The 12,817-nt window shown below is 53.0% G+C and overlaps 1 protein-coding gene across 1 annotated transcript in view; it reads left to right on the forward strand.

Annotated features, from left to right (window-relative positions):
* The window catches only part of ADGRA1 (adhesion G protein-coupled receptor A1), a 1,149,356-nt gene that overhangs the window by 312,740 nt on the left and 823,799 nt on the right, over positions 1-12,817 (forward strand). The window lies entirely within an intron of this gene.

Consider the following 12,817-nt stretch of genomic DNA (forward strand, 5'->3'; position numbering starts at 1 on the left):
CCCCACTCCAGCCAGGGACATGGTCAGTTGGCCCACAGCTGGGAGCACCGTCGAGCTGTCCCCCGGAAATGGGGTGTGTGTATGTGTGTACATGCAGCTAACTGAGCCCTGGTCCACACTCCATCCTTACCTGGGAGTAGAATATCACACCTCTGGGTGTGGCGCAATACCCCTGTAGCAACCGAGCCCTCGGGGCGCTACATTCCCCCCTGGTAAACCACAGCACGTCCTCGGGCTGGAACAGAGCTAAAGACAATTCAAAAACATGCAAGTTTTTAGAATGCATCCATATATAAAATTATAAACCATTATTACTCAGGCAATTTTTCTCCTTTAACGTTACTGGCACATTTTCTCTTTCAGCAATATTATAAGACTTTCTTCTCATATATAAAACATTATAAAACTCTTTTCACTTTTATAACCACATCTGTCACATATAAAACATTTTTCTTATAAACATTGTTCATGTAAAACTTTTGTTAACTGGTCACAGTGCGCTTTGCGACCAGGTGTCCATCTTTCTATAAAATGCAAACTTGTAAACACAAACATGAGGGACCCGTTCGTAAACCCTCAACGAAGGCCCTGGGGTGGCTGCAGGGCGTAGCTGATCCAGCTGCTGGACCTCGTCTTCGGCCACCTCTAACGGGTTTTTGTTCTGAGGTCAGTTGTTGTTGTAGTCTCTTATAAAACCAGTAGGGGGCACTTTAGGAAGTGCAACTATTTACAGAATTGACTGCTCCCAGTCCTCGGCCGGATATTTCACTAAGTTGGCTGCTCCCAGTCCTCAGCCGGTTATTCAAATGACATACAGGCAACAGTCCCCATTCAGGGTGAACTTTCTCTTCTGTACCCTAACGGGCAACTATTTACAGTGCACTCACATTTTAATAACTGTGTCCTCCTGGTGCACGCTCTTCCTCCTCGCCATACTCTCCAGACCCATCCGGGTCATCTGGGTAGCAATGCTCCTGGTACTGTTCCTCCTCCACCCTCTGGACATTGAGGGCATACCACCTCCGTAATCCTCGATGCCGGGTGTAGGACACCAAGTCCCCCGGATACAGATCCCGTCCTCGGTGACCCTCAGGCGGATGACTCTCCACGTCCCTCCTATTCACAAAGAGGTTCGTGTCTGTGGTAGGATCCCGAATAAACCCCCACCCTTCCTCCTGGGGGAACTTTGCCACGGTCCCAGTTACTTTAGGACCGCGTGCTGCATGGGGGTTTCGACGAGTTCGCGTCTTCTCCTCTGCGCTCCGGGCCTGCAGCTGCTCCCTCTCCTGGCGCCGCGCCCGCTCCTCCCTCGCAAGCTGCTCACAGATCTCCCGCCTGCGGACCGCGGCCGCCCGCGTCTCCTGTGCAAACCCCATCGGGTCCTCCCTGGTCTGGTCCCATTCTATCCGGACCTCTTCCTCCGGGAGCTGAGAAACGGTGACTGGCTGCGGTACTGGCAGGAGCGGAGCAAGCGGGGCCTCGGCCTCTGCGGACAGGTCCTTCCGCCGACTGGGGTGGACCCATCCCTTCGGCACAGGGACCGGCTCCCCGTTGGGCCTGGCGAGCTGGCTGTACAGGTCGACCCCTAAGGGTGGTGGCTTCGGGACCGGGGGCGCACGTGTTTCAGGGGCGCCTGGAGGTGTCAGGCCTTGCGACCGGGCCTGGTGCGAACCGCCTCTGACCGCACCCGAAGTCAGGGGGCACGGCCTGGGGCTTGACTCGATGATGGGACTCGCAGCTTGGGGCCTGCGTGCCGGCGGTGGGAGCGGGGTAGGCACAGCGACGCCTGGAACGTCTGGCTCCGCGACAACGTCCAGAGGCAGGTTGGTGGCACTAGGGTTGGTGGCGGGGGTGTCCCCCTTACCTGCCTCCAGGGCTTCGCTGCTCTCAGCTTCCAGCCTCTGCTCCTCGTCCTCAGGGGCTGGCTCGCTGGTCAGTGCTGGCGGCGTCCCGTGCTGCTGGGCCGCGATCCGCCGGGCCATCTCCTTTCTCCACTCTTCTACAGCTTCTCGCTGCGCCTGGACCATCCTTCGGTCCAAATCCTCCAACGCCGTCCGAAGGAACTCCGGGTCTCATCCTGGGAGCCGCGCCATCAACTCCTTGAGGCTGTACGGGGCCGAGATGGCCTGCAGCAAGCCACCCGTTAGGGTGCTGGAGTTGGCGCTGCTCTCCATCTCCGGGTGTGGTCTGGTGAGACTGATCCAAACCACACCCTGCCCCTCAGTTTTCTTCTCTTTCCGCCCCTGTTGGGGGTGGTCCCGGGGCAATCTGCTGACAATCACTCTCAGGGGCAGCCCCCCCACCTTGATGGACATCTCTACTGCCACACTCATGGCTGTCGGGGTGGGCTCCGTCTTTGGCGCCATTCTGGGACCTGGCCCACGATGGGCGGTGGCTTCTTGTGGTCTATTGGCGCGCACATGATGGCGTCCATTCTGCTGAGGCGGGTGCCACATTCAATACAGTGAAACAGTCTCTTTTCAGGCACGCAATACCCGTTTGTGGCGGGTTGGTCACGATCCTGCCGACTACGCCAAAGTTGACTCGCCCCCTGGGCCGTGGGGTACCCGGAACCGGGCCTTCTAGTGTACGGTGCTGATCAGGGTAGTAGTGGCAACCCGGTCCCGTGGCTCAGGGCGGTCAGACCAATGTTCTGGCAGTCTATTTATACATTTGTGAATATCCGACTACGCCACCCGTGGATTGCAGTCAGAAATAACCGCCGCTGCAAGGCAGACCGCTGAGGCTGGTGTTGGTGTGCAGCACAGGGGTAGGATAACTCCCCACGGGAAGAGTGTAGTCTCAGGGCAGTGTAAGTGGATGCTGGGGGTGATGGTGCCAGCGCAGCAGAAGTCACACTGAATCCAATGATGCAGTCCAGGGTCTTTTACTCACAGTTGTTATCCAAGTCACTTCTGTCAGCAAGGACTGCCCGAGCCGTGCTGCGTCCACCAGGTGAGGAGCTCGGTCAACCCCCAGGCAATTCAGGAGCATGGCACAGGACCCCCTTCTGTCCTTTCTCTGGCCTCTCGTGCCCCACCAGTGTCCTGACCTCTGTCCGGCTACCACGGACCGTGTCGGGTAAGCGTTGGCCTTCACTTCTCGCTATCCTATATGGTGCCTTCCTGGCAGGTTTAGCGGGGTGGTCGCACCAATAAATGGTCACAACCTCCGGTTCTTGGCTGAGGGTAGATTCGCCTCCACCAACTTAGGGATCCGGTACCTTTCCACAGCCTGACCCTTTCACCCGGTATAATGGGGTATGCAACGGTTGCTGACCGTTCTGCACTCTTAGGGTTCCTTCTGCCTTCTTGTTTCTGGAGCCCTTCCACTCCTCTGTCTCTTCTCCTTCCTTCCTTCTCCTTCTTCTCTTCTCCTCTCTGGCCCCGGCCTTCTCTCTAGGCCTGCCTCGTGGAGCTGAGCTCAGGCTGAGCCGCGGCTCCCTGTCAGCTCTCTCTCCTTTCCGCTCTGACTGAACTTCTCCTACTACTCTTCTCCGACTTAAGATGACTGCCACCTTTTATCTGCTTCTCTGTGTCTGAGCTCAGGTGACCTGCACCCAATGAGCTCCTTCCTGTGCTCCAGAAACTGCCTCTCTTCTGCTCCTACACCACTGGGTTCTCTTCCCCCTCCCCACTCCAGCCAGGGACATGGTCAGTTGTGCCCGCAGCTGGGAGCACCGTCGAGCTGTCCCCCGGAAATGGGGTGTGTGTATGTGTGTGCATGCAGCTAACTGAGCCCTGGTCCACACTCCATCCTTACCTGGGAGTGGAATATCACACCTCTGGGTGAGGGGCTGTGACGCTCGCAGCCCTGCCCTGGGAAGATGGTAGGGGTACTCGGAACCGGGTCAGATGTTTGGGGGATGCAGTCGTGGACCGGACCCGTCCCGTGCCCAGGGCCGTCACATTAAAAAGGATGTTAGGGCATTCAGGCTTGAGTGGTTTTAACGACTATGCCACCTGCGGTGTCTGGTGATGAGCCACCAGCGCTGCTTGCAGTCCTCTGAGGCCGGGTGTTGTGGCAGCTTGCGATGGTATAACTCCCCACAGGTGGAGCAGGGCCTCAGGGCAGATGTGACAGGAGGATGGGGAGAGTCGTCCTGGGTCACTCAGGTGCAGTGTGGTACAGTGTGTAATAAAGAGTCCGGAGGCCATAGGGATAGTCTTCCAGGGTTTTTACTCACAGTTCTTTTAGCTCAGCTGCAAGGCTTCTCCCTACTCCTCACGGATCACTGCGGCCACCAGGGATGAGGGCTCAGCGCACCCAGGTGCTTCAGGTGCCTGGATCAGGACCCTCAGAGTGTTCCTAACAGTCCCCTTTGAATCTCTCCTGTCCATGTGCGTGCAAAGGCTGGGTCTCCCTCTGGACTATGCACAGATATAGGGTAAGGCGGCAATTCCGTTCTGTCCGTCACCCGACGGGATCCACTGTAGCCTACCGGGCTTCTCTGACAGAGACGTGAAGTTGCAAAGTCAGATGTCAGGGTCCAGTACCCCTCTTGCAGCAGGAGTCCCTCTGGCAGGGCCAGAATGGAGAGTACAAGTGGCGTACGCCGCTCCGTCCGTGCTCCCTGGGATCCTTTTGCTTGTGGAGCTGTCACTATAGCTCCCGACCTTCTTAAGCAAGGGAACTTGACCGGGGTAGAGACACTGTTAACTCATACCCGCTCCTCGTGTTAGGGTCAGAGCATGAGGACCGTGCATCTTCAGCACACTGCAGGCTCCTACACAAGGCCACTGACAGCTGCAAAGACCACAATCAAAGAACGGAGCCAAGAACTAGGAATCAAGAACCTTGTGCTTTAGATGGCTGGCTATTATATATGAAACTATGTGTGTAACTAAAAGTGTGTTCTACCCTTCACCCACTACATGGTTCCCCTAACTTTTGGTTCCCCTCACTCGTGATCCTGCTGAGGCAGCACTATGGTGCATACTTGCCTCCCATAGGTCAGGAGTGTGTAGTGTTGAATGTAGATTCAGGGTCCTGACCAGTACACCTTCCTTACCTGGGTGAGGAGACACTACACCTGCTGACAGGCTGCAGTATCCCCCCTTGTGGCGACCGAACCCTCAGGGGTGCCACATTCCCCCCTGGTAAAACACAGCACGTCCGCGGGCTGCAAAGAGAGTAAAGCCTGGTAAAGACATTTTCATATAAACATAGCAATCTTCCCTTTATGGGAGGCAAGGACACTTGAACGTTGCATAACAATATAAAGTGCAAAAAGTACAAAAGTACAAAAGTATAAAAGCATAAAATTTAGATAGGAGACATTTGACAGGGGCAGCAGACTGTTTAAAGTGAGGTAGAAAAGGCAGTTCAGTAGCAAGACGGACCTGTCCTAAACCCTCTACTTGGGCCCTGGGGTGGCTGCAGGGCATGAAGATCCGGTGTTGGACCTCCACAAGAGCCACTCCAGACAGGTTTTGCTTCTGAGGTCTGAGGTAGAAGAAGAGGCACGGTTTTGCATAAAACCAATAGTAAGCACCTAAATAGATGCATAACTTTTTACAAAGAAAGTCTGCCGCCTGCCATAGTCCACAGGGACCAATGTCTCTAGAAGTAGGGGTAAAACACATAAAACACAACAATTAAACTTTCAAACTTTTAAACTGCAACAGCAGCCGGGGGCTGCTCAGTCCATGGGTTCCCACCGAGGAAAGGGCTCATTCCTCCCGACAGAGGCTATCCGGTCCTCCGCAGCGGAGCGCGCAGGGGCCTCGCTCCTGGACACTTTATGGATATCCAGGGCGTACCAGCCTCGCTCTCCACGGTGGCGGGTGAAAGTCACTATATCACCCGGGGTGAGGTTCCGGCCAGGGTGTCCCTACTTGAGCTGGGGCTCAACGTCTCGCAGATTGAAGAAGACATCCCGCTCCAGCCCGGGACTCCTTATGAAGCCCCATCCCGCCTCACGGTGGAAGCGGACCACCTGCCCTTCTTCACGGGGGCTTGGGTTGGACGCCTCCTTCTGGCGGGCCCGGGACTTGGCAGCTTTGGCCCGCACTTGAAGCTGCTCACAGCGAAGCTCCCGTTCCTGCTGCTTCCGACTCAGCTGCTGGATTTGCTGGGAGCAATACTCGCTCCTCCTCTGAGCTTCAGCTCGGGTCTCCCGGGGGAAGCCAATTAAGTTGCCCCCTTGGTTTTCCCAGGCCCACTCTTCTGCCGCCGGGCAGGTAACGGAGGGGGCCGGAAGCGGCATTAGGGGTTGCTGCAGCAGGCCCGAATATGCGGACCAGTCCAGGTTGGGGCCCGTGGACCCCCATGCAGAACTGGGTTCCTCCGGACCGGGAGGTGAGAGACCACGGAGGTCTCCGGTCATGGCGGCGGGTTGGAGCTCCGCAGAGAAGGCTTCCTCCCAGGATACCGCACCTGGGAACTGGCACTCGGACCACAGGTCCAGGAGGGGCTCGGCCTGTTCCGCGGCCGGGGTAAGGGCTTCCGACTCACCCGATGCTAGGCCGCAGGCGCCCTCCAGGGTCTCTTCCTCCTGGGCCGCCGTCGCTTGGCGAAGGGACTCACTTCTCCGCCGTTGCTCCTCCTGATGCCGCAGGGCCTTCTCCATTTGCTTCCTGGCCAGGTTACCCGGTCCATAGCTGGGGACCGCAGGGGCTCCCAGGTAGGGAGGGGGTCTGGCTCCGTCTCCGCTGGCATCCATCGTCGCTGCTCGTGGTGACGATGCTGGAACTCGCACAACAATGGCTGCACCTCCTCGTCTCCACCTCTTTTTGGGACGGCTCCTGGGCTGAAGGCCGACTGGCACTCCCTCTGATGTCCCCTTCGGGGTGATGGACACTACCCTGTGGACAGTCTCTAATGGAGAGGGCGGTCTGCACTTTTGGCGCCATTGGGGAGCCAGGCCCACGATGGGAGGTGCTGAGACGCTGTCCTCTCTGCACATTATGGCATCTGTTCTTCTTGGGCGGGCGCCATTTTAAGTGAAAAACGACAGTCTGTGGAAAAAGGCGCGCAGTAACCGGTAGCAATGGGCAACTTCTTCCTTTGCTGCGGGCACGCGATCCTGCCGACTACGCCAAGTTGTGACGCTCACAGCCCTCCCTGCGAAATGGGGTACTCGGAGCCGGGTCAGATGTTGGGGAGGCAGTCGTGGCCTGGACCAGTTCTGTGCCCAGGGCCGTCACATGAAAATAATGGGATATCAGGGTTGAGTGGTATTATCGACTACGCCACCTGTGGTGTCTGGTGATACGCCACCAGCGCTGCTAACAGTCCTCTGAGGCTGGATGTAGTGGCAGCAGGCGATGTTATAACTCCCCACAGGCGGAGAAGGGCCTCAGGGCAGATGTGACAGGAGGATGGGGAGAGTAGTCCTGAGTCACTCAGGTGCAATGTGGTACAGTGTGTAATAAAGAGTCCGGAGGCCATAGGGATAGTCTTCCAGGGTTTTTACTCACAGTTCTTTTAGCTCAGCCGCAAGGCTTCTCCCTGCTCCTCACGGATCACTGCGGCCACCAGGGATGAGGGCTCAGCACACCCAGGTGCTTCAGGTGCCTGGATCAGGACCCTCAGAGTGTTCCTAACAGTCCCCATTGAACCTCTCCTGTCCATGTGCGTGCAAAGGCTGGGTCTCCCTCTGGACTATGCACAGATATAGGGTAAGGCGGCAATTCCGTTCCGCCCGTCACCCGACGGGATCCACTGTAGCCTACCGGGCTTCTCTGACAGAGACGTGAAGTGGCAAAGTCAGATGTCGGGGGCCGGTACCCCTCTTACAGCAGGAGTCCCTCTGGCAGGGCCAGAATGGAGAGTACAGGTGGCGTACGCCGCTCCGTCCGTGCTCCCTGGGATCCTTTTGCTTGTGGAGCTGTCACTATAGCTCCCGACCTTCTTAAGCAAGGGAACTTGACCGGGGTAGAGACACTGTTAACTCATACCCGCTCCTCGTGTCAAGGTCAGAGCATGAGGACCGTGCATCTTCAGCACACTGCAGGCTCCTACACAAGGCCACTGACAGCTGCAAAGACCACAATCAAAGAATGGAGCCAAGAACTAGGAATCAAGCACCTTGTGCTTTAGATGGCTGGCTATTATATATGAAACTATGTGTGTAACTAAAAGTGTGTTCTACCCTTCACCCACTACATGGTTCCCCTAACTTTTGGTTCCCCTCACTCGTGATCCTGCTGAGGCAGCATTATGGTGCATACTTGCCTCCCATAGGTCAGGAGTGTGTAGTGTTGAATGTAGAATCAGGGTCCTGACCAGTGCACCTTCCTTACCTGGGTGAGGAGACACTACACCTGCTGACAGGCTGCAGTATCCCCCCTTGTGGCGACCGAACCCTCAGGGGCGCCACAGCGCAATACCCCTGTAGCAACCGAGCCCTCGTGGCGCTACAATTGCCCCTCACAAACAGCATCATGGACCCCACAGCCCCCTACACACAATATAATGGATATCACAGCACCATCACGCAGTATGATGGACCTCACAGCCCACTACACATGGTAAGATTGTCTTCACAGCCTCTACACAGTATGATCCTCTTCAGCCCCCTCCACATAGCCTCCTACACTGAATAATGGTCCCCACAGCAATCCACACAGTACAATGGCCCCCACAGCATCTCACAGACAGTATGATTTTCATCACAACCCCCCACATATGGTATGACACAGCTCCTGACACACTGTATGAAAGTTTTTACAGCCCCCACTCATGGTTTGATGGTTCTCACAGCCGTCCTATATACAGTATAACCCCCCCCACGCACACAGCTCCCCACATAGTATGATTGTCACCACAGCACCCCAAATGGTATGATGCTCCCACACATTCATCCCACAAGTGACTGACAATTGAAAATAATAAAAAAAAAAACACAAAAAAACAACTAAACAACTAAATATTCTGTTCCCCTGGCTCTCTGTTCCGTTTTTTGCTGTGTGCATTGCGTTTCTGTATGGCAGACACAATGCAGTGACATCATTGCGCCTGCTGTCTGAGTCTAACATGCTGAAGGGGGAAAGAAGGAGCCAGCAGCCCTCTCCCTCACCATTATATTTACTGCTATCGGCATCCTGAGAATGTAGATACTGGTGGAATCATGACACGGGGCAGAGGAAGAGCAGCGGCATTGTGTGGCCCATAGGCCACTATTTTCAGCCCTTTGGCTATCGTGGCCACATTTTACCCAGGTCTTGTCTAGAAGGTGCAAAGAACATTAAAGAAGACCTTTCATATGGTCAAAAGTGACCAGTTTTTGCTCTTTTTTTTATTCCTGCTGCTCCCCAAGTATTGTTGTTTTTTTTTTAAATCCACCATATACAACTCCAAAGATATGGGCTTTTTTATTTAGTGTTACTTTGTATGGTCTTTATCAAATGGATGTTGCTCATGGGGTAATTATTTTGAGCAGTCTAAAGAAACGCCTCAGAGAACTAAAAAAAAGGCCCATATCTCTGGAAAGGTTTTAAAAAAAGAATACAAAGAATGAAATATTCATGGGAGCAGCAGGATAAAACAAGAGCAAAAACTGACCACTTTTTACCTGATGGTAGGCCCTCTTTAAGCAATCTAGCAAGATCAGGTCGGATGCCGGACAGATGCATTTGAGGTCTTTGGGGAGAAGACAGAAGTGGTTCATTACCATTTCTGTCTTTCATTTTTGCTGGGTACACAGAGCTCAGTGAACACTATGTAGCGATCACAGGGTGTCTGTCTAGCATTGTAGAGCTGCTGGGTCGCAACAGACCAAGATTCACTATGCAAGTGAATTGTGTCACTATAGTGGGCTGTTTTCCCCTTTAATTGGGGCTCTTATGGATGCCCCAGTTACAGAGGAAAAAAATGATCAATGAAGGAAAAAAATGTTGCCCAGAGATATTTGATGATATTTTGAGGGAAAAATCATGCAAACCAGTAAATATTGTGGCAAGACAACTCACTCGGAAGTAGACACAGGAACAGTTTCAGCTGCAGGTTTATTTTAACAGCATAAAGCACTGCAGACTTCAGCAATATAGAACTTAGACTTGCTGGCATAAAGGTAAAACAAAAAGACAAAGGATAACACAGTCCATGTGTGTACAGATTCGCCTGTACCAATTTACATCAAACTTCAACTCCTCCTGAGATGAGACTCCAAAGCCTTGAGCCTTGAGCCTTGTCTCTCCAGACTCACCAATAACAGAAAAAAAAACAGGACTGAGCATTTAAACTTGCTCAGCTACACCCTGAGGAGAGGTAGTGTGAATGGCTTCCCACCCTCTTTGCCATTCACAAAAAAACACACCCTTTAAGTGAGTTAACCCCCAGCATAAAACATGCTGGCAGAAAGTTTGTAGGTTTCAGTTCACACAGGCTAGCAGCTGGAGTGACACATACCTCCCCTCGTATATAACACCAGTGACTCTGTAACATATTCCCCCCCTCTGCCCAAAGCCAGGGCTTTGGGCACCTTCTGACACCAAGCAGGGAATTCTGGAGAGGGCATCAGCATTAGCCTGTAACTTCTCGGGTCTATGCTCCACGTGAAAATTATAGTCTTGGAGACCTAAGAACTACCTAGTTACCCGGGCATTCTTACCCTTCTTTTCCCTCAATCATCTCAAAGGGGCATGGTCTGACACCAATTTAAACTTTCGGCCAAGTAGGTAATATCTTAGCATGTTTATGGCCCATTTTATGGCTAAGCATTCTTTCTCCACAATGGCATAATTTATAACACCAGTGACTCGGTCACAATATATATAACATCTGCAAAATGTAATAAAAAATAAAAAATTCCCACTGCAAAAAAAACCCCAAAATCATTATATTACATACATAAAACAAAAAACCTTTACATATATTAGGGATTCGCATGACAGTAATTTCCTGAATAATTAATTCAACAGATTATTTGGTGTTAAATGTGAACAGTAAAAAATCCGAAATTAAACGCCCCTTTTGAGAAAGCCAGGATGAAACGGCGTTGTCGGGGTGGTGGCCGGATAGCAAGGCTCCTCAACTACTACAGTGGTGGCCAAAAGTATTGGCACCCCTGCAATTCTGTCAGATAATACTTAGTTTCTTCCCGAAAATGATTGCAATCACAAATTCTTTGGTATTATTATCTTCATTTAATTTGCTTGCAAGGAAAAAACACAAAAGAGAATGAAGCAAAAATCAAATCATTGATCATTTCACACAAAACTCCAAAAATGGGCCAGACAAAAGTATTGGCACCCTCCGCCTAATACTTGGTTGCACAACCTTTAGCCAAAATAACTGCGAACAACCGCTTCCGGTAACCATCAATGAGTTTCTTACAATGCTCTGCTGGAATTGTAGACCATTCTTCTTTGGCAAACTGCTCCAGGTCCCAGATATTTGAAGGGTGCCTTCTCCAAACTGCCATTTTGAGATCTCTCCACAGGTGTTCTATGGGATTCAGGTCTGGACTCATTGCTGGCCACCTTAGAAGTCTCCAGTGCTTTCTCTCAAACCATTTTATAGTGCTTTTGGAAGTGTGTTTTGGGTCATTGTCCTGCTGGAAGACCCATGACCTCTGAGGGAGACCCAGATTTCTCACACTGGGCCCTACATTATGCTGCAAAATTTGTTGGTAGTCTTCAAACTTCATAATGCCATGCACACGGTTAAGCAGTCCAGTGCCAGAGGCAGCAAAGCAACCCCAAAACATCAGGGAACCTCCACCATGTTTGACTGTAGGGACCGTGTTTTTTTCTTTGAATGCCTCTTTTTTTTTCCTGTACACTCTATGTTGATGATTTTTCCCAAAAAGCTCTACTTTTGTCTCATCTGACCAGAGAACATTCTTCCAAAATGTTTTATGTAGCACCCCGAGGGCTCGGTTGCTACAGAGGTATTGCATCTCATCCAGATGTGCGATATCTCACTTCCAGGTAAGGATGGAGTGTGGATCAGGACCCCGACACCTGCATGCATTACATCACATTTACGGGGGGCAGGGCGACCGATATGCTCCAAGCAGAGTTTGACAGTCCCTGTCCCTGGATGAAGTGGGGGGAGGGAACACCGAGGAAGGGGGAACCCTGTAGTGCAGGAGCAGGGAGAGAGCAGTTCCTGGGTGCACCTAGAGGGAGGTATAAAAGGTGGGCACCATCTTAGATCAGTGTTCAGTTCAGTACAGACAGAAGAAAAGGGAGCAGGAGGTGGGAGCAAAGGCTCTGCATGGGCTCTGCTCCGCAGGCAGGCCTAAGAGAGAGGCCGGAGTCTGGAGGAAGCAGAAGGAAGGAAGAGGAGCGGAGGAGGCTCCAGGAACCAGGAAAGAAGGGACCCCAGGGGTGTGGACCGGCAATTCGCCACCACACGCCCGAATCTACCTGCGTAAGAGGGTCAGGCCAAAGGGGGAGACCGGTCCCCGAAACTAGTGGAGGCGGGGAACTACCCTCAGCTAGAAACCGGAGGCTGTGACATTTCATGTGGCGCAGCCCCTCGCTACACCCGCTAGGAAGGCACCATATAGGGTCAGGGAAACTGGCGCCAAGTTTACCAAGAGAAGGCCCGAGGCAGCCGGACAGAAGCGAGGTCACTGGCGGGGTATAACAGGCCAGAGAAAGGACACACAAAGGGGGCCTTGTGAACCACTCCGGAGATACCTGGGAGTCGTCCGAGCCCCTCACCTGGTGAGCACAGTACAACGTGGGCAGAAGTGGTCTGGATAATAAGAACTGTGAGTAAAGGCCCTGGACTGCATCACTGACTCTGTGTCGTTACTGCTGCTCCCCTGCACCATCACCCACATCCTCCGCATACACTGCCCTGAGGCTACACTCCTCCCATGGGGAGTTGTACTACACTCAGCTGCACCCACAACACCAGC

The sequence above is a fragment of the Phyllobates terribilis genome, unplaced genomic scaffold (genome assembly GCF_046119375.1).
Source record: "Phyllobates terribilis strain yellow unplaced genomic scaffold, ASM4611937v1 Scaffold_5__5_contigs__length_657084704, whole genome shotgun sequence".
Taxonomy (NCBI): domain Eukaryota; kingdom Metazoa; phylum Chordata; class Amphibia; order Anura; family Dendrobatidae; genus Phyllobates; species Phyllobates terribilis.